Source organism: Hemiscyllium ocellatum, chromosome 30 (genome assembly GCF_020745735.1).
Source record: "Hemiscyllium ocellatum isolate sHemOce1 chromosome 30, sHemOce1.pat.X.cur, whole genome shotgun sequence".
NCBI lineage: Eukaryota > Metazoa > Chordata > Chondrichthyes > Orectolobiformes > Hemiscylliidae > Hemiscyllium > Hemiscyllium ocellatum.
This window is the reverse complement of record NC_083430.1, coordinates 42375986-42399453: the sequence shown is the minus strand read 5'-3', so window position 1 is coordinate 42399453 and position 23468 is coordinate 42375986. Positions and strand designations below refer to the sequence as shown.

Here is a 23468-nt window from a genome sequence, read left to right as displayed (position 1 = left end):
TCGTTACCCCAGGGAAGGTATGTTAGTTACTCAGGGGAGGGGTGTGTAAGTTACCCCCAGGGGAGGGGTGTGTTAGTTACCCAGGGAGGGTTGTGTTAGTTACTCAGGGGAGGGGTGTGCTAGTTACTCAGGGAACGGTATGTTAGTTACTCAGGGGAGGGGTGTTTAGTTACCCAGGGAGAGTGTGTTAGTTTACCTCAGGGGAGGGGTGTGTTAGTTACTCAGGGGAGGGGTGTGTTCGTTACCCTCAGGGGAGGGGTTTGTAAGTTACCCTCATGGGAGGGGTGTGTTCGTTACCCCAGGGAAGGTATGTTAGTTACTCAGGGGAGGGGTGTGTAAGTTACCCTCAGGGGAGGGGTGTGTTAGTCTGTACTCAGTGTGTTCCATGTGGGAATTCCCATGAAGGATCACTGACTGAAGACTACAGACAAGTGCAGTGAGTGTGAGACAGAAACAGAAATTCATGGGAAAGCCCCGGAAGTGTGTGGACTCACATTCGGGGTCGAGTGACCCTTTGTCAGGTCCGTGCAGAGAGAAGTTAGAAAGTGTGGGAAAGGAGCAGGGGACAGAATGGAAGATCCATGTGAAACGTGCGTGAGATGAGGGATTCTCTGAAAAGTTTCCAAATTGGAGCAGTTCAACTGGAAAATGATGCAGCGCTACATAGGTTTGCATGGAGTTTCACTGGAACAGGGTGGGAGCCCGGGTACTGAGAACTCACCGCCGGAGAGTTAAAAACTCTGCTCTGCAGTTGTAGACAGAATGGACAGAGAGAGAGAGAGAGAGAAGTCAAATGATGATGGAATGCCATGCACGGTAATCTGATGTATTGATCTGATCCCGATCTCCACGCAGTTTGATGTCAGGAAGCTGATTTACCAGGTCGTTGATGAGCAGATGCATCTGAAGGATCATATCTCTCCATCTCTGGGTCAAGTGCAACACAAAACAACTCTCTGAATTTGGAAAGGACGTCAATATCATTTCTGAGGATTTGCTCCAGTGCCCTTTTCAGATACCTCCCGTCCTGATAACAGCCTTTTGAGTTATGGTGAGTGATTATTACAAAAATCAACACTAGTTGCGTCTATCTGACCGTGAACTGGTGATTGTGCGTGGGGGGCCCGTGGCTGAAGAACGACTGTGATGCAGAGATGTTATTAATTAAGGAATGTTTATATCTTCTCCTATTTTCTAATCTCTCAATAGGAGTTAGAACATAGAAGAGTACAGCACAGAACAGGTCCTTAGGCCCACGATGTTGTGCCGAGACTTAACCCTAATGTAAAATATAGTAACTTAACCTACGCAACCCTCAACTTACTGCTATCATGTGCAGAAGGCGCTTTAATGTCCCCAATGACTTCAAGAACCTACCTCTGGTGTCTCCTTTATACCTTCCTCCTGATATCTGCAAACTATGACTCCTCGCACCAGTCAATCCTGCCCTGGGGAAAAGTCTTTGGCTATTGACTCTACAACTGTTGTTTAGCTGTTGGCTGCACACTGAAGAAAATAACTGCATTTATGTAGTACCTTTCATGACTTCTAGACCTACCAGTGTGCTTTATAGCCAGCTAGGTACTTTTGGAGTCTGCTTGCCGTTGTATTTGCTTAAGATGTATTTGTTCATGGGATGTAGGCATCATTGATGGAACCAGCATTTCTTGACCACTGCCCGAGAGAAGGTGACAGTAAGTTATCCTCTTGAGCTGCTGCAGTCCCTGCATTACAGGTGCACCCATAATGCTCTTGAGGAAGGTATTCCAAGGTTTTCAATCAGCAACTGTGAATGTAATATTCCCAAGTCAGGATAGTGTGTGGCTTGGAGGGGAATATACAGGTGGTGGTGTTCCAATGCATCTGCTGCTTTTATCCCTCTAAGTGCCCACAGTCACAGCTTTGGAAAGTGCTGTTTAAGGACCCCTAGTGAGGTGCTACAGAGCATCTTCTTGACCAGACTGCTGTCACTGTGTATTGATTGTGGAGGGAGTGGATGTTGAAGTTGATGCATTTAATTTCTGTCAAGTGGGCTGCTTTATTGTGGACATTGAGCTTCTTGAGTGTTTTGGAGCTCCGGGCAAATGGAAAGTATTCCACCACACGTGTTTTGGAGATGATGGACAAGCTTTAGAGAGTCAAAAACTTTTCACCCCAGAATTCCCACTCTCTGACTTGCCTTTGTTGTCAAAATATTTTGTAAGGCTGGGAAAATTCAGTTCCTGATCATTGGTAACATCCAAATGTCAAGATGTCAGGATTCCTGAAGAAGGGCTTATGCCAGAAATGTCAAATTTCCTGTTCCTTGGATGCTGCCTGACCTGCTGCGCTTTAACCAGCAACACATTTTCAGCTCTGATCTCCAGCATCTGCAGACCTCACTTTTTACTCTAACCCTACTGAATGTCAAGGCATGAAGGTTAGATTCTCTCTTGATGGCTACTGTCTCCCAATTGTCTGACATAAAACTAACTTCCCAATGATCAAGTCTGAACACGTTTTGTGGCAAATGGATGTGGGCAACGTCTGAGTTTATGAAAGAGGTAAGATTATTGATGAAGCAGCTGAAGATGACTGTTCCTATGACTCTACCCTGAAGAATGCCTCCATTAATGTCCCTGGAGCTAATGTGATTGGCCGCAATGCAAACTGACTTGATAGATCATACAGTTATTTTCTGCATTCTGGATTAGTGGTGCTGGAAAAGCACAGCAGTTCAGGCAGCATCCGAGGAGCAGTAAAACGTCCTGAACTGCTGTGCTCTTCCAGCACCACTAATCCAGAATCTGGTTTCCAGCATCTGCAGTCATTGTTTTTACCCAGTTATTTTCAGCAGTTGATTGTCATGGTGATTAATCATTGAAAATATTCAAACAATGCTGTAGATATGGTTTCACAAAAGAACTCAAATTTGTTACATAAAAAATAAGCTTTATATTTATGTAAAACTGTTTGTTTAATAAGATCTTAATATAAAGAGCGAAACAAGATTTCAGCCTGTTTACCAGCACTATCCTTTTGCAGAAACTGAATCCCAGCCAAATATTGTCTTGATCTCAACTCTTTAACTCCATCAGCCTCTTCTTTCTGCTTCACTTGTAGATGGTGGAATAGGCAGAGTCCATGCTCTGAGCATAGTGCTTTTCCACTCCTGCTGCTTTGCTTTTACATTTTTATAATTTTTTAAATTGCTTTTTCCTGAGTTTCAGGAGAGAGTTTGTCACGGAGGCATTGGCCATTGGGGTCTGTGGCTGGGGCCTGGAGTATGACTTTGGTGCTCGCCAAAGAGGCGTCTGGTGAGCTCGGTGGAACTGTGGCGACCAGGGGAATTGTGGCATCATCGTGGTCTGGAGTGGTCAGGGACGTGGTGGCAGTGTCATGGTCTGGAGTGGTCAGGGACCTTGTGGCCTTGTTGCAGTCTGCAGGGGTCCGGAGTGGTCAGCACTGACGTAGCTGGTGAGTCTGGGCAGGATTGTGGCAGTGGGCAGTGAGATGGTAATTTGGAGGAGATTGACCCCAGCCTTTGTGAGTGTGCGAACTCTTGTGGTGATATTCCAGCGTGGAGTGTCCACAGGCCCATGGCTTAAGAACAACTGTTTTGCTGAACTTTTAACTTCCTTTATTGTTCTGCTTTCAATTAAGAAGAACTGTAACGTTAAACTTATAAACTTATTTCTTTATTTTTCTATTTGTACCTAAGATTTTGTAACTAGGCACCTTTGTAACTAAGTTGGCACTGGGAATGGTGACATTGTACACTTTTCACTGTACTTCCATTCCCCTGTACCTGAGTACATGTAACAATAAAATCTAATTGTAATTTTCATCTTTATCAATTATTTTTCTCCTTTGACAGCTCCAACTGTTTTATGACGTAGTTCTGAATCTGCTGGCATGAACCTTTTTCAGTTCTGATCGTCCAAAGCCTCTTTTCAGTTCTAACAAACTGAAAACTCCTATACAAACACAAAATGTTGGAGAAACTCAGCAGGTCTGGCAGCATCTGTGGAGAGAGATCAGAGGTAACATTTCGAGTTCACTATGGAACTGAAGGGGGCAGGAAGAGTGATGGTTTTTGTACTTTTTACATTTAGGTTTTGACTTCACTTTTTCAACCCCCTTCAGTCCCAAAGAGGAGTCATATTGGACCCAAGATGTTGACATATCTCTCTTTCCACAGATCTGCTGAGTTTCTGCAGCTCTTTCTCCAGCACCCCAGCACGAGGGGTGGCATGATGGTTCAGTGGTGAGCACTGCTGCCTCACAGCGCCAGGGACCTGGGTTCAATTTCAGCCTCAGGCGACTGTCTGCGTGGAGTTTGCACATTCTCCCTGTGTCTGCATGAGTTTCCTCCCACAATCCAAAAATGTGAGGGTTAGGTGAATTGGCTGTGCTAAATTGTCCATAGTGTTAGGTGCATTACTCAGAGGGAAATGGGTCTGGATGGGTTACTCTTTGAAGGGTCAGTGTGGACTTATTGAGCTGAATGGCCTGTTCCCATGCTGTAGATAATCTAATCTTTCTGTTTTTATTTAAAATCTCTAGCATCTGCAGTACTTTGCTTTTATCTAAACAAAGCTGAAAATGTGTTGCTGGTTAAAGCACAGCAGGTTAGGCAGCATCCAAGGAACAGGAAATTCGACGTTTCGGGCCAGAGCCCTTCATCAGGAATGATGAAGGGCTCTGGCCCGAAACGTCGAATTTCCTGTTCTTTGGATGCTGCCTAACCTGCTGTGCTTTAACCAGCAACACATTTTCAGCTCTGATCTCCAGCACCTGCAGACCTCACTTTTTACTCGAAGATTTTATCTAAACAAACTCTCCCAGCTTAGAAGCTTCACAAACTAAAACCCTTATGTTAGGATGCTTGGTTCCCCTGAACTAACAGCACTGTTCTGCCAGGAGGAAACTGTGCTGTCTTCTGAAATGAATTTCTGACTCCTCTGAACTAAAGTTAAAAGTAATGGCCTTTGATCTGCCATAAATTCAGCAGTTAACTGAAATCACATGCCTGTTTAGAAATGATGTAGTTAGAGAGATCAGAGGTAACATTTCGAGTTCACTATGGAACTGAAGGGGGCAGGAAGAGTGATGGTTTTTGTACTTTTTACATTTAGGTTTAGATTTCACTTTTCCAACCCCCTTCAGTCCCAAAGAGGAGTCATATTGGACCCAAGATGTTGACATATCTCTCTTTCCACAGATCCTGCCAGACCTGCTGAGTTTCTCCAGCACCCCAGCATGAGGGACAGCCTGGTGGTTCAGTGGTGAGCACAGCTGCCTCACAGCACCAGAGACCTGGATTCAATTTCAGCCTCGGGCGACTGTCTGCGTGGAGTTTGCACACTCTCCAAGTTGCTTTCAGATCTTTTTAAATAAATTCACTTTGCAGAGCTGATCCAAGTTCATCTGCCTCTATTTTAAAATCCAACTCCTAATCATGACTTTTGTATTGCATACCTTTTAATCACCCAGCAATATAATGCTGTCTAGATTATTTGTTTTGCAATGTTGATTGGTGAAGAAATACCAGAGAGCACAGAGGGAAAAAAAGTACGAAAATAGTCCAAACTCCAGTCATATTGAAACTCCTTTTGAACGTACAGGATGAGTGTACAAGGGAGAAAGTGGAAACAGCTTACTGAGTTGTGTGATCAGCTATGATCACGTTGAATGGGCAGAGCAGACTCGAAGGGTGGAATGGCCTACTCTTGCTCCAAAGTTTTTATGTTATAAATGTTTGTACGAGTCAGATACGTGTGTGTCATTTGCAGGTTTTATAGGGTTTCCCTTCTGGGTAGACACTGGGGACATCTCTGTGATGCTGTTGGGATCTCTTTGGTCAGATTGATAGACCAAAGGATAACACTGATCTTGTATTAAAGTAGTAAAAAATGAGGTCTGCAGATGCTGGAGATCACAGCTGCAAATGTGTTGCTGGTCAAAGCACAGCAGGCCAGGCAGCATCTCAGGAATAGAGAATTCGACGTTTCGAGCATAAGCCCTTCATCAGGAATAAGAGAGAGAGAGCCAAGCAGGCTAAGATAAAAGGTAGGGAGGAGGGACTAGGGGGAGGGGCGATGGAGGTGGGATAGGTGGAAGGAGGTCAAGGTGAGGGTGATAGGCCGGAGTGGGGTGGGGGCGGAGAGGTCAGGAAGAGGATTGCAGGTTAGGAGGGCGGTGCTGAGTTGAGGGAACCGACTGAGACAAGGTGGGGGGAGGGGAAATGAGGAAACTGGAGAAATCTGAATTCATTCCTTGTGGTTGGAGGGTTCCCAGGCGGAAGATGAGGCGCTCCTCCTCCAGCCGTTGTGTAGTTGTGTTTTGCCGGTGGAGGAGTCCAAGGACCTGCATGTCCTCGGTGGAGTGGGAGGGAGAGTTAAAGTGTTGAGCCACGGGGTGATTGGGTTGGTTGGTTCGGGCGGCCCGGAGGTGTTCTCTGAAGCGTTCCGCAAGTAAGCAGCCTGTCTCACCAATATAGAGGAGGCCACATCGGGTGCAGCGGATGCAATAGATGATGTGTGTGGAGGTGCAGGTGAATTTGTGGCGGATATGGAAGGATCCCTTGGGGCCTTGGAGGGAAGTGAGTGTGGAGGTGTGGGCGCAAGTTTTGCATTTCCTGCGGTTGCAGGGGAAGGTGCCGGGGGTGGAGGTTGGGTTGGTGGGGGGTGTGGATCTGACGAGGGAGTCACGAAGGGAGTGGTCCTTGCGGAACGCTGATGGGGAGGGGAGGGAAATATATCCTTGGTGGTGGGGTCCGTTTGGAGGTGGCGGAAATGGCGGCGGATGATACGTTGTATGCGGAGGTTGGTGGGGTGGTAGGTGAGAACCAGTGGGGTTCTGTCTTGGTGGCGGTTGGAGGAGCGGGGCTCAAGGGCGGAGGAGCGGGAAGTGGAGGAGATGCGGTGGAGGGCATCGTCGATCACGTCTGGGGGGAATCTGCGGTCCTTGAAGAAGGAGGCCATCTGGGCTGTGCGGTGTTGGAATTGGTCCTCCTGGGAGCAGATGCGGCGGAGACGAAGGAATTGGGAATATGGGATGGCGTTTTTACAGGGGGCAGGGTGGGAGGAGGTGTAGTCTAGGTAGCTGTGGGAGTCAGTAGGTTTATAATAGATGTCTGTGTTGAGTCGGTCGCCCGAGATAGAAATGGAAAGGTCTAGGAAGGGGAGGGAGGAGTCTGAGACAGTCCAGGTGAATTTCAGGTCGGGATGGAAAGTGTTAGTAAAGTTGATGAACTGTTCAACCTCCTCGTGGGAGCACGAGGCAGCGCCGATACAGTCATCGATGTAGCGGAGGAAAAGGTGGGGGGTGGTGCCAGTGTAGTTGCGGAAGATGGACTGTTCCACATATCCTATGAAGAGGCAGGCATAGCTGGGGCCCATGCGGGTGCCCATGGCAACTCCTTTAGTTTGGAGGAAGTGGGAGGATTGAAAAGAGAAGTTATTCAGGGTGAGGACCAGTTCAGTCAGTCGAAGGAGGGTGTCAGTGGAAGGGTACTGGTTGGTGCGGCGGGAAAGGAAGAAGCGGAGGGCTTTGAGTCCTTCGTGATGGGGGATGGAGGTGTACAGGGACTGGATGTCCATAGTGAAAATAAGGCGTTGGGGACCGGGGAAGCGAAAATCCTGGAGGAGGTGGAGGGTGTGGGTGGTGTCCCGAACGTAGGTGGGGAGTTCTTGGACTAAAGGGGACAGGACCATGTCGAGGTATTGGGAGATGAGTTCGGTGGGGCAGGAGCAGGCTGAGACAATGGGTCGGCCGGGGCAGGCAGGTTTGTGGATTTTGGGCAGGAGGTAGAAACGGGCGGTGCGGGGTTGTGGGACTATGAGGTTGGAGGCGGTGGATGGGAGATCCCCTGAGGTGATGAGGTCCTGGGTGGTCTGGGAGATTGACATGCAGGTCCTTGGACTCCTCCACCGGCAAAACACAACTACACGACGGCTGGAGGAGGAGCGCCTCATCTTCCGCCTGGGAACCCTCCAACCACAAGGTATGAATTCAGATTTCTCCAGTTTCCTCATTTCCCCTCCCCCCACCTTGTCTCAGTCGGTTCCCTCAACTCAGCACCGCCCTCCTAACCTGCAATCCTCTTCCTGACCTCTCCGCCCCCACCCCACTCCGGCCTATCACCCTCACCTTGACCTCCTTCCACCTATCCCACCTCCATCGCCCCTCCCCCTAGTCCCTCCTCCCTACCTTTTATCTTAGCCTGCTTGGCTCTCTCTCTCTTATTCCTGATGAAGGGCTTATGCTCGAAACGTCGAATTCTCTATTCCTGAGATGCTGCCTAACCTGCTGTGCTTTGACCAGCAACACATTTGCAGTTGTATTAAAGTAGCTCAAGATTATCACAAAAACATTAACTACTATGATAAAAAAAGACACAGAGGAAATTAAACTCCCTGATAATTGCACCACGTTATCAGCAGAAATCTATTTGATATTGCAAATAAATCTAAAGAACCACAGATGCTGTAAGTTAGAGACAAAAATAGAAATTGCTGGAAAAGCACAGCAGATCCGGCAGCATCTGTGCAGAGAAATCAGAGTTAACTTTTCGGCTGCAGTGACCCTTCCTCAGGACTGAGAATCTCACGACTCAGTTCTCAGTTATGAGGAAAGGTCATAGAGTCATAGAGTCATAGCTTGGAAACAGACCCTTCTGTCTAACTCGTCCATGCCGACCAGCTATCCTAACCTAATCTAATTCCATTTGCCAGCACTTAGCCCATATCCCTCTAAACCCTTCCTATCCGTATACCCATCCAGATGCCATTTAAAAGTTGCAATTGTATCAGCCTCCACCACTTCCTCTGGCAGCTCATTCCATACACGTACCACCCTCTGTTTGAAAACGTTGCCGCTTTGGCCCTTTTATATCTTTCCCCTCTCACCCTAAACCTATGCCCACTAGTTCTGGACTCCCCACACCAGGGAAAATACCTTGTATACTTATCCTATCTATGCCCCTCATGATTTTATAAACCTCTATGAGGTCACCTCTCAGTATCCAATGCTCCAGGGAAAACAGCCCAGCCTATTCAGATTTGCCCTAAAGCTCAAATCCTTCAACCCTGGCAACATCCTTGTAAATCTTTTCTGAACCCTTTCAAGTTTCACAATATCTTTCCAAGAGGAAGGAGACCAGAATTGCACATAATAATCCAAAAGTGGCCTAACCAATGTCCTGTACAGCCGCAACATGCCCTCCCAACTCCTATACTCAATGTTTTGACTAATAAAGGAAAGCATACCAAACACCTTCTTCACTATCCTATCTATCTGTGACCTCACTTTCAAGGAGCTATGAACCTGCACTCCAAGGTCTCTTTGTTCAGCAACACTCCCTCAGACCTTACCATTAAGTGTATAAGTCCTGCTAAGATTTGCTTTCCCAAAATGTAGCACCTCACATTTCTCTAAATTAGACTCCATCTGCCACTTCTCAGTCCATTGTCCCATCTGATCAAGATCCCATTCTAATCGGAAGTAATCTTCTTTGCTGTCCACTACACCTCCAATTCTGGTGTCATCTGCAAACGTACTAATCATATCTCTTATGTCCACATCCAAATAGAGTCATAGTCATAGAGATGTACAGCATGAAAACAGAATCTTCGGTCCAACCCGTCCATGCCAACCAGATATCCCAACCCAATCGAGTCCCACTTGCCAGCACCCGACCCATATCCCTCCAAACCCTTCCTATTCATATACACATCCAAATGCCTCTTAAATGATGCAATTGTACCAGCCTCCACCACATCCTCTGGCAGCTCATTCCATACAAGTACCACCCTCTGTGTGAAAAAGTTGCCTGTTAGGTCTCTTTTATATCTTTCCCTTCTAACCCTAAACCTATGCCCTCTAGTTCTGGACTCCCCCATCCCCAGGGAAAAAACTTTGTCTAGTTACCGTATCCATGCCCCTCACAATTTTGTAAACCTCTATAAGGTCACCCCTCAGCCTCCGACGCTCCAGGAAAAACAGCCCCAGCCTGTTCAGCCTCTCCCTATTGCTCAAATCCTCCAACCCTGGCAACATCCTTGTAAATCTTTTCTGAACCTTTCAAGTTTAACAACATCTTTCCAATAGGAAGGAGACCAGAATTGCACGCAATATTCCAACAGTGGTCTAACCAATGTCCTGTACAGCTGCAACATGACCTCCCAACTCCTGTACTCAATATTCTGACCAATAAAAGAAGCATACCAAATGCCTTCTTCACTATCCTATCTACCTGCGACTCCACTTGCGTGGAGCTATGAACCTGCACTCCAAGGTCTCTCATTTATGTAAGTCTCAAAACGTAGAGGGCCCAGCACCGATCCTTGTGGCACTCCACTGGTCACAGGCCTCCAGCCTGAAAAATAACCCTCCACCATCACCCTTTGTCTTCTGCCTTTGAGCCAATTCTGTATCCAAATGGTTAGTTCCCCCTGTATTCCATGAGATCTAACCTTGCTAATCAGTCTCCCATGGGGAACCTTGTTGAATGCCTTACTGAAGTCTGTATAGATCATATCCACTGCTCTGCCCTCATCAATCTTCTTTATTTCTTCTTCAAAAGACGTCTTCTTCAAAAAATGTCTTCAGTTTGTGAGACATAATTTCCCACGCACAAAGCCATGTTGATTATCCCAAATCAGTCTTTGCTGTGTAAATCCTGTCCCTCAGGATTCCCTGTAACAACTTGCCCACCACTGATGTCAGGCTCACCGGTCTATAGTTCCCTGGCTTGTCCTTACCACCTGACTGAAATAATGGTACCACATTGGCCAACCTCCAGTTGTCTGGTACCTCACCTGTGACTATTGATGATACAAATATCTCAGCAAGAGGTCCAGCAATCATTTCCCTAGCTTCCCACCGAGTTCTCAGATACACCTAATCAGGTCCTGGGAATTTATCCACTTTGTTGCATTTCAAGATATCCAGCACTTTCTCCTCTGTAAAATGGACATTTTTCAAGATGTCACCATCTATTTCTCCACGTTCTATTCCTTCCATGTCCTTCTCCACAGTAAATACTGATGCAAAATACTCAATTAGTATCTCCCCATCTCCTGTGGCTCCACACAAAGGCCGCCTTGCTGATCTTTGAGGGGCCCTATTCTGTCTGTAGTTACTCTTTTGTCCTTCATGTATTTGTAAAACCTTTTGCCAAAGCTATCTCATGTCCCCTTGTTGCCCTCCTGATTTCCCTTTTAAATGTACTCCTACTGCCTTTATACTCTTCTAAGGATTCTCTCGATCTCTTCTGTCTATACCGGGCATATACCTTCCCGTCTATACCTTCCTTCTTTTTCTTAACCAAACCCTCAATGTCTCTAATCATCCAGCATTCCCTACACCTACCAGCCTTTCTTTTCCCCTTAACATGAATATACTGTCTCTGGACTCTCTTTACCTCATTTCTGAAGGCTTCCTATTTTCTAGCCGCTCCTAATCAGCTTTTGAAAGTTCTTGCCTAATACCGTCAAAATTAGCCTTCCTCCAATATAGAACTTCAACTTTTAGATCTGATCTATCGTTTTTCATCACTATTTTAAATCTAATAGAATTATGGTCGCTGGCCCCAAAGTGCTCTCCCACTGACACCTCAGTCACCTGCCCTGCTTTATTTCCCAAGAGTAGGTCAGGTTTAGCATCTTCTGTAGTAGGTACATCCACAGACTGAGTCAGAAAACTTTTGTGTATACACTTAACAAATTCCTCTTCATCTAAACTCTTAACACTATGGCAATCCCAGTCTATGTTTCGAAAATTAAAATCCCCTACCATAACCACCCTATTATTCTTACAGATAACTGGAATCTCCTTACAAATTTGTTTCTCAATTTCCCGCTGACTATTAGGGGATCTATAATACAATCCCAATAAGGTGATCAATGCTTTCTTATTTCTCAGTTCCACTCAAATAACTTCCCTGGATGTATTTCCAGGAATATCCTCCCTCAGTATAGCTGGAATGGTATCCCTTATCAAAAATGCCACTCCCCCTCCTGTTTTGCCTCCCTCTCTGTCCTTCCTGTAGCATTTGTATCCTCGAACATTAAGCTGCCAGGCCTGTCCATCCCTGAGCCATGTTTCTATAATTGCTATGATGTCCCATGTTCCTAACCATGCCCTGAGTTCATCTGCCTTCCCTGTTAGGCCTCTTGCATTGAAATAAATGCAGTTTAATTTATCAGTCCAACCTTATTCTTTGCTTTGTCCCTGCCTGCCCTGACTGTTTGACTCTCTTCTTTTCTCAACTGTACCAGTCTCAGTTTGATCTCTTTCCTCATTATCTCCCTGAGTCCCACAACACCTTCTTACTAGTTTAAATCCTCCAGAGCAGCTCCAGCGAATCTCTCTGCCAGTTTATTCGTCCCCTTCCAATTTAGGTGCAATCCGTCCTTCTTGTACAGGTCACTTCTACCCAGAAGAGATTCTAATGATCCAAGAATGTGAATCCTTCTCCCACACACCAGCTCCTCAGCCATGCATTCATCTGTTCTATCCTCCTATTCCTGTCCTCACTAGCTCGTAGCACCGGGAGTAATCCAGATTTTACTTTTCTCGAGGACCTCCTTTTTAAATTCCTGCCAAACTCTCTGTAATCTCCCTTCAGAATCTCATCCTTTTCCCTTCCTTTGTTGTATGTTCCAATGTGTGCAATGACCTCCTGCTGGTCCCTTTCCCCTTTGAGAACATTCTACCCCCTGTCTGAGACATCCTTGATCCTGGCATCAGGGAGGCAACACACCATTCTGGTTTTTCGCTGCTGGCTGCAGAAACATTTGTCTGTGCCTCTGACGAGAATGTCCCCTCACACAATCGATCATTTGGAATCTGATGTACCCCTCATTACATTAGAGCCTGTCTTGATACCTGAATCCTGGCTATTCACTCTACATTCCCCTGAAAGCCCATCACCCTCTACATTTTCCAAAACAGCATACCTGTTTGAAATGGGGATAGCTACAAAAGACTCCTGTACTATCTGCCTACCTCTTTTACCTTTCCTGGCGTTAACCCATCTACCTGACTTTACCCCCTTCCTATAACTGCCATCCATCACATTCCCTTGCTCTTGTAAATTCCCCATAACCTCTAACTGTTGCGCCAAGGGATCCATGCGATTTGAAACAATTCACAACCAATGGCATTTATTGCAGATATAATTCTCAGTGACCTGTAAACTCTCTGTAAACTCCCACATCTGACAAGAAGAGCATATCGCTCTACTAAAGGCCCATTTTGCTCCTTTCAATCCACAGAACCAGAAAATAGTACCCTTTTATTGCTATACAAAACACTGCTCCAGGCTAACTTAATATTTATGGCTCATTTTTAAAATTTAATCAAGAGACAGATCCCAATGAAAACATATATTCAAGAAAGAACCTACTCTACTCACTATTGTGGATTTACAACATGGCTATGCTTAAAACTCTTCACTAATCTGTTGTAGTGGTTCTGTTCGCCGAGCTGGAAGTTTTTGTTGCAAACGTTTCGTCCCCTGGCTAGGAGACATCATCAGTGCTCTGGAGCCTCCTGTGAAGCGCTTCTTTGATGTTTCTTCCGGCATTTATAGTGGTCTGTCCTTGCCACTTCCGGGTGTCAGTTTCAGCTGTCCGCTGTAGTGATTGGTATATTGGTATAATGCCATTCATCCACAAATTCCATCAACAAACACATCGACCTGGACCCAATATACCAATCACTACAGCGGACAGCTGAAACTGACACCCGGAAGCGGCAAGGACAGACCACTATAAATGCCGGAAGAAACATCAAAGAAGCGCTTCGCAGGAGGCTCCAGAGCACTGATGATGTCTCCTAGCCAGGGGACGAAACGTTTGCAACAAAAACTTCCAGCTCGGCGAACAGAACCACTACAACAAGCACCCGAGCTACAAATCTTCGCACAAACTTTGATCACTAATCTGTTCCTGTGCTGTGACCTCTCTCAAACAGGTTTCTCCAAGATCAGTTGTGAATTTCACTGTTTGTGAATTTTTCCTAGACACACTCTGATGTTCAGCGATACATGAATTCATGCAACGAAGGCAGTAACTGCACAGGTTCACGGCTGTGTCAGTTAGCAGTATGGGTTTTTCTCGCTTTCTCTCTCTCTCTCTCCTGCACTGACCTCACCATGTGCTGCCTTTGTCTGTTCCTTTCCCTTTTAAAAGTGCTGTGGTTTTGACATTTATTTCTCGAAAGTTCCAAAACAATGCAACATCATTTAAAACACTAATTGTTGCTCCTGGAATTCAAGGAAATCACCTCCAACACTTAAAATACCTCAAAAAAAGGAGCAGCTCTTACGGCTACAAATTTTTCCCGTCCTTCACCTTGGACTACCCAGAATCCTCCTGAAATGTTAACTCTCTGATTACTCTCCACATATGCTGCCAGACCTGCTGAGCTTTTCCAGCAATTTCTATTTTTGTCTATTGCTATTGAGCTGGACCAGAAATGCCAGCTGATTTCTTGTATTTCCACATCCCTCAATTGTCCAAGCTGATCGATATGGATTGGGGAGATCCTGATGCCGATTCCGAATTATTTCTGTCACACAGTATCCACTATTGCTTACTGTTCTCTTTGTCTCACATATGAACCCTTATCGCCTGAAATATATCTAGTTCCATGTTATCTATATATCATTGCCAATTACAAACAAGGAGCTGTCTCATATTAACTAATGTATAAAGTCACACTGAATGCTCCCTTGTATTAAATAATGTACCCTATTCTCTCATAACGTTTCTACCTTGTACAATCCAGTATTGCTTAGTCATCTCTCTCAAAGCAATATTGACTCACTAAAGGGAATTTCAACAAGATCCAGGTTTTTTTTTGGACTTGAGCAACAGGGTGTTGTTCTCATTTGAATTTTTCTCTCCCAAGAAAGAGATTCTGATAGAGATAGGAGCCACCTTCCCATATTCCAAATGCCTGTCAGATGCTATCAATACCTATTTTTGAATTACTTTTAAATTAAGGCCTGCCTTTTACACAGATCATCAATGGAATAATGAATGCTATTACTTCAAACTTAATATCGATACATCTTTCTTTTCTGTTACTTCCTCTTCACAGATATGAGTTGTGTCATCTTGTACAAACAGTTGCCAAATGTAAAGGAGGAAATACTACCTCATATTATTAGTGAGCCCAGTAACTGCTATACTGTGCCAGAAGGTTCTCATTCTCATTACAGTCTTGAATACTTTGGTGTAAATATTTGAGGGCTGCTGAAGACACCGAAATTGAGAGTTGCTAATTTGCCATTTGTAATATTGGACAGTTTCTGTAAAGGGTGAGTATTTTTAAGCAGTTGTTGTATCCGAAACAACATCAGTGACTCGGTAAGCCACTCTGAACTTATCATTTATCTGTTGGTTGAGTGAGCTTTTATTCTTATCCGTATAGAATGCAGTCATTCAGGGAAAACTCTTTTGCTGCCATGAGTTTTAAAGATGATTTAAATGTGAATTGGGTTTTTTTGTTAATGGCAATGTTTGCCCATTTCAAGTTCTAGGGTGGTTTTATTTTAAAACCTTTTTTCTGGCAGAAGGCAACACCCCTAAGGAAAGGAGGAACACATTTTTCAGAGTTTAACTGGATTCTATTGTGTTAAAGTTCAACAATAACAATTGAAAGCCCACTCACAGATCACTGCCTCGCCCCAACACGTTTTTTTGAAAAGTTGGAATTGTTACTAGGGGAATGTGGAGGCTGTGATCTAAATATCAAGAATTTTCAATTCAGTGTCAGGCACGGCAAAGTTTTACTGATTGTTATGAAGGAAACTATGGGAGATAAGCTTCTCTGTGTAGTTAGTACACTCAAGCTAAAGTTATCTTAGTGCTTCAGGGCAACGGAGGGGAAAAGCATTCAGGCAACTCCCCATTGAGCACTGGAGAGCCATCTGAAAGAAAGCTAGCTTGAACAGTACTTTGGCTCAGCTGGAAAGCCCATTTTAACAGATGCTAATGGGCAGATTTTGTGTAACTGTACCCCAGTGTCAGTCAGTGTCACTGGGTGAAGACAGGAGAACTGGTGGGAGAGATTGGGGAGAGATTAGTAAGAGAAAATATACTGGTATGCTTGAGATAATTGCAGTCTTTTTTATGTTACTTAACTTGCCATTTACAGCTTCTAAATCACGAGTTTTAAATGATTATCTATAAACTGAAGAAAATAACACTTGGAAGCTAATGTTGAAATACTGCACAGCATTCTTAAGGGTGGGTGAGAGTGGAGTGCTGGAAAAGCACAGCTGGTCAGGTAGAGTCCGAGGAACAGAAGAATTGATGTTTCAGGCAAGAGACCTTCAGAGGTCATTATCCATGTTTGAACTATGAACATAGAAAGAAAGAGAAATGAGGTTATACAAACAGATTTTATGGAGGTAAGTAGGAAACTGAAAAAGAAGGATTTCAAGGTAGGGTAGATAGGTAGCAAGTAAAATATCAGCTATAACCAAGTTTTTGGCTGAGAGATGGGCACAGTTGGCAGCTCGTCATTCCTGGTTATAGGATAATCAATAAGATAAAGAGGGGGACAGAAGATGAGGGAATGGTTGTACTTTTGATCAAGGTATCAAGTTTAGTAGTCATAAGGGATGGTATTGAGTCATAGAGACGTACAGCAATGAAAAAGACCCCTCAGTCTAACTCGTCCATGCCGACCTGATATCCTAACCTAATCTAGTTCCATTTGCCAGCATCTGGCCGATATCCCTCCAAATCCTTCCTATTCATATACCCACCCAGATGCCTTTTAAATACTGTAATTGTATCCGCCTCCACTATTCCTCTGGTATCTCATTCCACACACGCACCATCCTCTGTGTGAAAAAGTTGCTCCTTAGATCCCTTTTAAATCTTTCTCCCTCTCACCTTAAACCTATGTCCTCTAATTTTGAACTCCCCAATTCTGGTAAAAAGACCATGTCTATTTACCTTATCGATGCTCTTCATGACTTTATAAACCTCTATAAGGTCATCCCTCAGCCTCAGAAGCTCCAGGGAGGACAGGTCCAGCCTGTTCAGTGTCTCCCTACAGCTCAAATCCTCCAATTCTGGCAACATTCTCGTAAATCTTTTCAGAACCCTTTCAAGTTTTGCACTATCTTGCCGATAGGGAGGAGACCAGAAATAAACTCAGTATTCCAAAAGCATGCCAGGTATGTTGGAAGGATCATCAAATGAAACCTTATGGGTAGGAGCAAAAAATACAAGAGGGGTAAACAGGCTGTTGGGTGTGGAAGAGAGGCTCCCAGCCAGATAAGGAAAGATTCTGAAGCAAATATGCAATCAAATTTTAGAGAAGTGTGAGAATAAAAAGGCAGTAATGGTAGGGGATTTTGATTACCCAACTATCAACTTGGATAGTTTTAAAGCTGAATTTAATTTTGGAGGCTGAACTATGTCAGATGTCAATGGATTTGAGGTGTGTGTGTCTGGTGCCTGTGGAGTGTGCCTTGAGAGGTTGATGTGCAATGTCCAATTTGAACGAATTCAGAGCTAGCAGTTAGCTGAATTCATCAGATAGCTGCCCTGATGTCCATGTTGAGAATTCTCAGTGTTCAGTTTTCTTGTAGGGGGTAAAACTATAAAAAACTATATGTCAATGAGGTAAAATGTACAGTTAACAGGGTTGTCAACAAGCACCAATCCCTTCTAAGAGGAAACTCACCACTGCAGAGTGAGAATCTCACCTCAATACTGGCAATTTAGTGAAGCTGTAGGTTGTTCCTCACATTGAGATAGGCCTTGCAAGACCTCTTAATAATTCTGACACGTTTCTTGCGAGAGCCCAATTTATTCAAGCTCCTATAAGACTAGAGACAATAAAACTGCAGATACTGGAATCCAAAATAGACAGGCAGGAGGCTGGAAGAACACATAAGCCAGGCAGTGTCAGGAGGTGGAGAAGTTGATGTTACACCTCCTGACGCTGCCTGGCTTGCTGTGTTCTTCCAGCCTCCTGCCTGTCCCTCCTGATGCTGCCTGACTTGCTGTGTTCATCCAGCCTCCTGCCTGTCCCTCCTGATGCTGCCTGGCTTGCTGTGTTCATCCAGCCTCCTGCCTGTCCCTCCTGATGCTGCCTGGCTTGCTGTGTTCATCCAGCCTCCTGCCTGTCCCTCCTGATGCTGCCTGGCTTGCTGTGTTCTTCCAGCCTCCTGCCTGTCCCTCCTGATGCTGCCTGGCTTGCTGTGTTCCCCCAGCCTCCTGCCTGTCCCTCCTGATGCTGCCTGACTTTCTTCCAGCTTCCTGCCTGTCTATCCTATAAGACTCGGCCCTTATTGTGCAAGGTAAGGAAGTAACACAATTCTTATGTTGCACCCAGGAGAAGTTTAATAGCCAACAAGGGAGAGGGCAATTACTGGATCCTGATCTTCAGCAATGAGCCTGGGCAGGTGGAAAATGTATCAGTAGAGGAGCATTTTGGAAAGAGTGACCATAACTCAATTTGATTTAGGATCATTATGGCTTAAAAATGTGTTGCTGGAAAATTCCTGAAGAAGGGCTTATGCCCGAAACGTCGAATCTCCTGCTCCTTGGATGCTGCCTGACCTGCTGCGCTTTTCCAGCAACACATTTTTAAGGTCTGATCTCCAGCACCTGTAGACCTCACTTTCTCCTTTAGGATAGTTACGGGAAAGGTAAGAATGGACATGTATAAGTTTACGTGGGGCAGAGATAAGGTGTATTGGAAAGCACTTTTTCGGTTAGTAGAGGGATCATTAAGGAGGCATAGGTTTCAGCTAAGAGGTAAGAGTTGAAAAGAATTTTTTTCACTCAGAGAGTGGTATGTGTCTGGAACTCACTCCCTGAAAGGGTGATCAAGTCAGAAGTTTAGATATTCAGATATTCATTTGCATTGACATCAGCTCCAGAGCCATTGTCCATAGGTACAGCCAGAGCTTTATTGACTAGCACTGATATAATGGGCTGAATGGTCTCATTCTGTGCTGTGATGTGTTTGAGACTTCAACATGTCATTGTAGTGCTCGTAATTTGTCTAGGAAAGGGTTGATAACTGAAGTCAATGACCAGGTGTTGGGGACCGCAGATGGTATGTTTTTAGATTTGTTGACCTTCACTATGTCAATGCACACATAGAAATGCATCAAATTCAATGCACATTGACATTTTTCATAGATTTGATGGGATTTTCCACTTGCTCATTATAATTCCCTGGTCTCCGGCCACATTGTGGTGATTTCATTGTAACCGGTTTCACTATTGCTCTGCAATAAAATAATGGATGACAGAGGAAAACATTTTTCTAAATTTTGCAGACTACTTCGCTGCACTAGCAATGAGTTTTCAATATCGTAAAACATCCCAACATGTTTCTCAGGAGCACTAATTTGATACTGAATCTTTCAAGGAGATAACAAGAAAGGTGATCTGATGCTTGGTCTAAGAGATACATTTTAAGAGGCAACATAAAGGAAGAGAGAGAAGTAAAAGAGGAAAGGACACAGCCACCTAAGGTGGGCAAAGGAAATCAAAGAAGCACAGGAACAAAATGAACTGTTCCTGGATGGTTTTTGGGATGGAAGATGGTATAGAGACAAGCAAGGATGAGGATGTGTAGGGAACTGAAAACAAGTGTGAAAATTTTAAAACTGGGGCATTGTTTAACAGTGAGCCCATTGCAGGCCAATGAACACATCAGTAATGAGAGTGAAGCAAGGTGCGAGTTATGGCATTTGCCGATGCAGTCCATCGATTTGCAGGTTAACTAGATGAGCCATGCTAAATTGTCTGTCGTGTACAGAGATGTGCAGACTGGCTGGATTAGCCAAGGGAAATGCAGGGTTGCAGGGATAGGGCAGGGTGTGGGTCTGGGTGTAGACTTCAAAGGGTCAGTGTAGACTTGATGGGCTGAATGGCCTACTTCTACACTGTAGAAATTTATAAAGGTAGAGGCTGACAAGAAAAGCATGGAATGTTCAAATCTGGAGCTAACAAGTGTATGGATGAGAGTTTTACTAATTGATGGAAAGAGGCAGGATCGAACATATTGTTTAATTGTTCAGTTTGTTGATGTGAGTCTTTATCATTGATATTCACTGGGCTGAACTGGTTAATCCTCAATGTGGATTCCAAGGAAAATAAACAAACTGGAGAAAGAGCTGGAATCTGGAGGTGGAAGCATAGAACAGACATTTTAAAGCTCTGCAAATAAACTGACTTCACATATATAACATGATGTTACTATATATATATATAAACATAAAGTTACTTCGCATATGTAACTCAATATTACTTCACATGTATAACATGATGTAACTTTACATATATGTGAAGTAACATTACATTATACATAACACAATGTTAGTTTACATATATAACATAATGTTACTTTACATATATAAAATAATGTTACTTCATGTATATGACACAATGTTACTTTATGTATATAAGAAGGGTGACGAGGAATGGGCAAAAAAATGTTGGCTAGCCAGTGATGCCCACATTCCTTGAATGGTTATGAAGAAATATTTTATCTCAAGAGATTTACCAGGATGTTGCCGGGTATGAAAGGTTTGAGTTGTAAGGAGAGGCTGGATGGGCTGGGACATTTTCACTGGAGTGTAGGAGGTTGAGAGGCGATCTGATAGAAGTTTATAAAGTAATGACAGATATAGATAGAGTTAATGATAGTTGTCTTTATCTGAGGGTGGAGGATTTCAAGACGGGGGCCACATTTTTAAGGCGAGAAGAAAGAGTTTTAAAAAAAACTGGCAATGTTTTTACCTAGAGGGTGGTTTGTGTGTGGAATGTGCTTCGTGAGGAAGTGCTGGATGTGGGTACAATTACAATGTTTAAAAGACATTTGGGTAAGTACATGAATACGAAAGGTTTGGAGGGATATGGGCCAGAAGCAGGCAGGTGGGACTAGTTTAGTTTGGGATTATGTTCGGTCAAAGGGTCTGTATCCGTGCTGTATGACTCTATCTGAGATAAATAAAGTACCAGATGGACAATATTGCAAAGGTGGAAGCACGCAGTTAGTGTCAGAGAAAAAAATGAGCTTGAAAGATCAGCTTGTGATCAAAAGGAGGTTGGGGGTGACAATCTATTTGTTTCACACTTAAGCAGTGGTCAGGGAGGGAGGTGAGATTCAGTGGTGTGGTAGCTGATCTTTTAGCAGCACTAAGGAACCTATTGTTCACAAGTCATAGTTTGTGAAATATGAATTGTTTCCAAATGCAGACTACATTGTTGAAGAGTGAGGCACAGAATATTCAGAGGACAGAAGGAGACCACTCAACTTGTCATATTAATGTTGACTCTCCAAGAAGCAATTCACCCAGTGCCACTCCGCACCATCTCCCGTAGCCCTGGGTGTGCAGCACGTTTCTCTTTCTCTGATAATAATCAAGTCCCTTAAAAATGAGTGAATTTACTTACCTGCATGTTCCATCTTGCCTATTCAATTCTTCAAATTGGTTTTAAAAAATGGGTTCAATAATACGATAGCAGCTTAAGGGTCTAATTTGTAGATTTTCGATTCGCTCCTAAATTCAGGTCAGATAATTGAATCAGATCAGTTGTGAGAAAACAGATAATGTTCAAGCCAAGAATCAAATTTTTGACATCAGGGAATGTTGGATTTATTGCAGTTTCTTTTGTGTAGCAGCCTTTGTTTGACTACTTTGCTAAACAGTAAACACTTAGGGTTGTTTTCACAAGATCAAGCATTGCAATGAATAGTAATCTATTATTAGATGTATTCTTGTATCTCCTTCCTCACTGAATTGAGTTCAGTGGACTATATGCAACATGTGACAGATGGGGCATTCTACAAACACTGACTACTATTAGAATAGGAAATAGTTTATTTTACCACTTCTTATTCCAGCTAGCAAACAGCTATGTTCCCAACCTTCTCAATCTCGACATTTCTTCATAGATGAAGATTTTAAGAAGATTTCATTCATCTCCTGCTGATGGCTAGTCAGGTCTGTCTGTGGCTAACATACTCCACATTGGGTCCAAATTTAGGTGTCATTGCTGCTAGCTGGCACAGTGGCTGAGTGGTTAGCACTGCGTTTTTGTGTGTGTGTGTGTGTGTGTGTGTGTGTGTGTGTGTGTGTGTGTGTGTGTGTGTGTGTGTGTGTGTGTGTGTGTGTGTGTGTGTGTGTGTGTCCGTGTCCAGAGGTGTACAGGTCAGGTGAACTGGCCATGCTAAGCGTGCAGTCAAGGTGGATTAGCCATGGCAAATACAGGGATAGGGTGGGGATTTGGATGGGATGCTCTCCAGAGGGTTGGTAAAGACTCAATAGACAATAGACAATAGGTGCAGGAGTAGGCCATTCTGCCCTTCGAGCCTGCACCACCATTCAATATGATCATGGCTGATCATTCCTAATCAGTATCCACTTCCTGCCTTATCTCCATAATCCTTGATTCCACTATCTTTGAGAGGTCTATCCAACTCTTTCTTAAATGAATCCAGAGACTGGGCCTGGGCCAACTGGCCTCTTTCTGCACTGTAGAGTTTCTGACTCTCTAGCAATTGAATAAAACCTTCCCCTCCTTTTCTCTTACATAGTGGTTCTTTGCTCAGTCTTAATGGTGTCTGTAGCACTCCCAATGTAGCATCTCCAGGCATCCTGAGTTATGGCTTGCTATTCTCAATAGTAATGGTTGATATGGCACACAGAGTGGCTCTTCTTCAGGGATTCCTCACATGTTCATGTGGGGCTCTCTGTACTTTTACCAATGGCCAACTCTCCATAAAGCAGATGACTGTTGCACACAGGGGTCATGACCTACTCAGTGCAGTTGGCTTTGGTCTCGATCCTGCTGATGTTGGCAGTTTTCGGAGTTTCAATGTTTGTGATATGGTCCTTCCAACAGATCCTGCTGGAACTGCAGTGGTTGACACACCAAGGGCTGGAGAAAAGGAAAGGGAAGGACAAACATACATTGACCAGACACCTTTCACAAACCTGCAAACGCCCCAAAGGGCTTTACAGAAAACACATGATTTTTGAAATGTAGTCATTGCTGTTAAATAGTCAAAGAGTGTGGTGCTGGAAAAGCACAGCAGGTCAGGCAGCATCTGAGGAGCAGGAGAATCAATGATTCAGGCATAAGCCCTTCATCAGAAATGAAGGGCTTAGGCCTGAAACGTCGACTCTTCTGCTCCTTGGATGCTGCCTGACTTGCTGTGCTTTTCCAGCACCACACTCTTTGACTCTGACCCCCAGCATCTGTAGTCTCACTTAAGAAATAGGCTTAGGAGTTATTCCCTTCCCAAGGCCTGCTGCATTATTCAATAAGGACAAAACTGAAATAATCATGGCACAAGCTCTACTTTCCTGCTTGTCCCTCATATCCCTTCAACCTATTGTTGATAAAAACGTCCCTTCCCTTTCCCTAAACCCTTTCACATTTTTTCTTACCCCGCTTCCTGTAGTGAGTGTAATGAGGTTAGCTAGC

The 23468-nt window shown here is 44.2% G+C and overlaps 1 protein-coding gene across 3 annotated transcripts in view; it reads left to right on the top strand.

The window, feature by feature from the left end:
* Positions 1 to 489: 489 nt before the first annotated feature.
* The window catches only part of ptafr (platelet-activating factor receptor), a 28434-nt gene continuing 5455 nt past the window's right edge, over positions 490 to 23468 (top strand). Inside the window, exons 1-2 of one of the 3 annotated variants that reach the window (XR_009646290.1) lie at positions 490 to 1051; positions 1210 to 1387. The gene's annotated coding sequence lies outside the window, so the exon portion shown is untranslated. Of the gene's footprint in view, positions 1052 to 1209; positions 1388 to 15177; positions 15314 to 23468 lie in introns of those variants that run through there. The other 2 variants (XM_060847421.1, XM_060847420.1) reach the window with 2 other exon arrangements.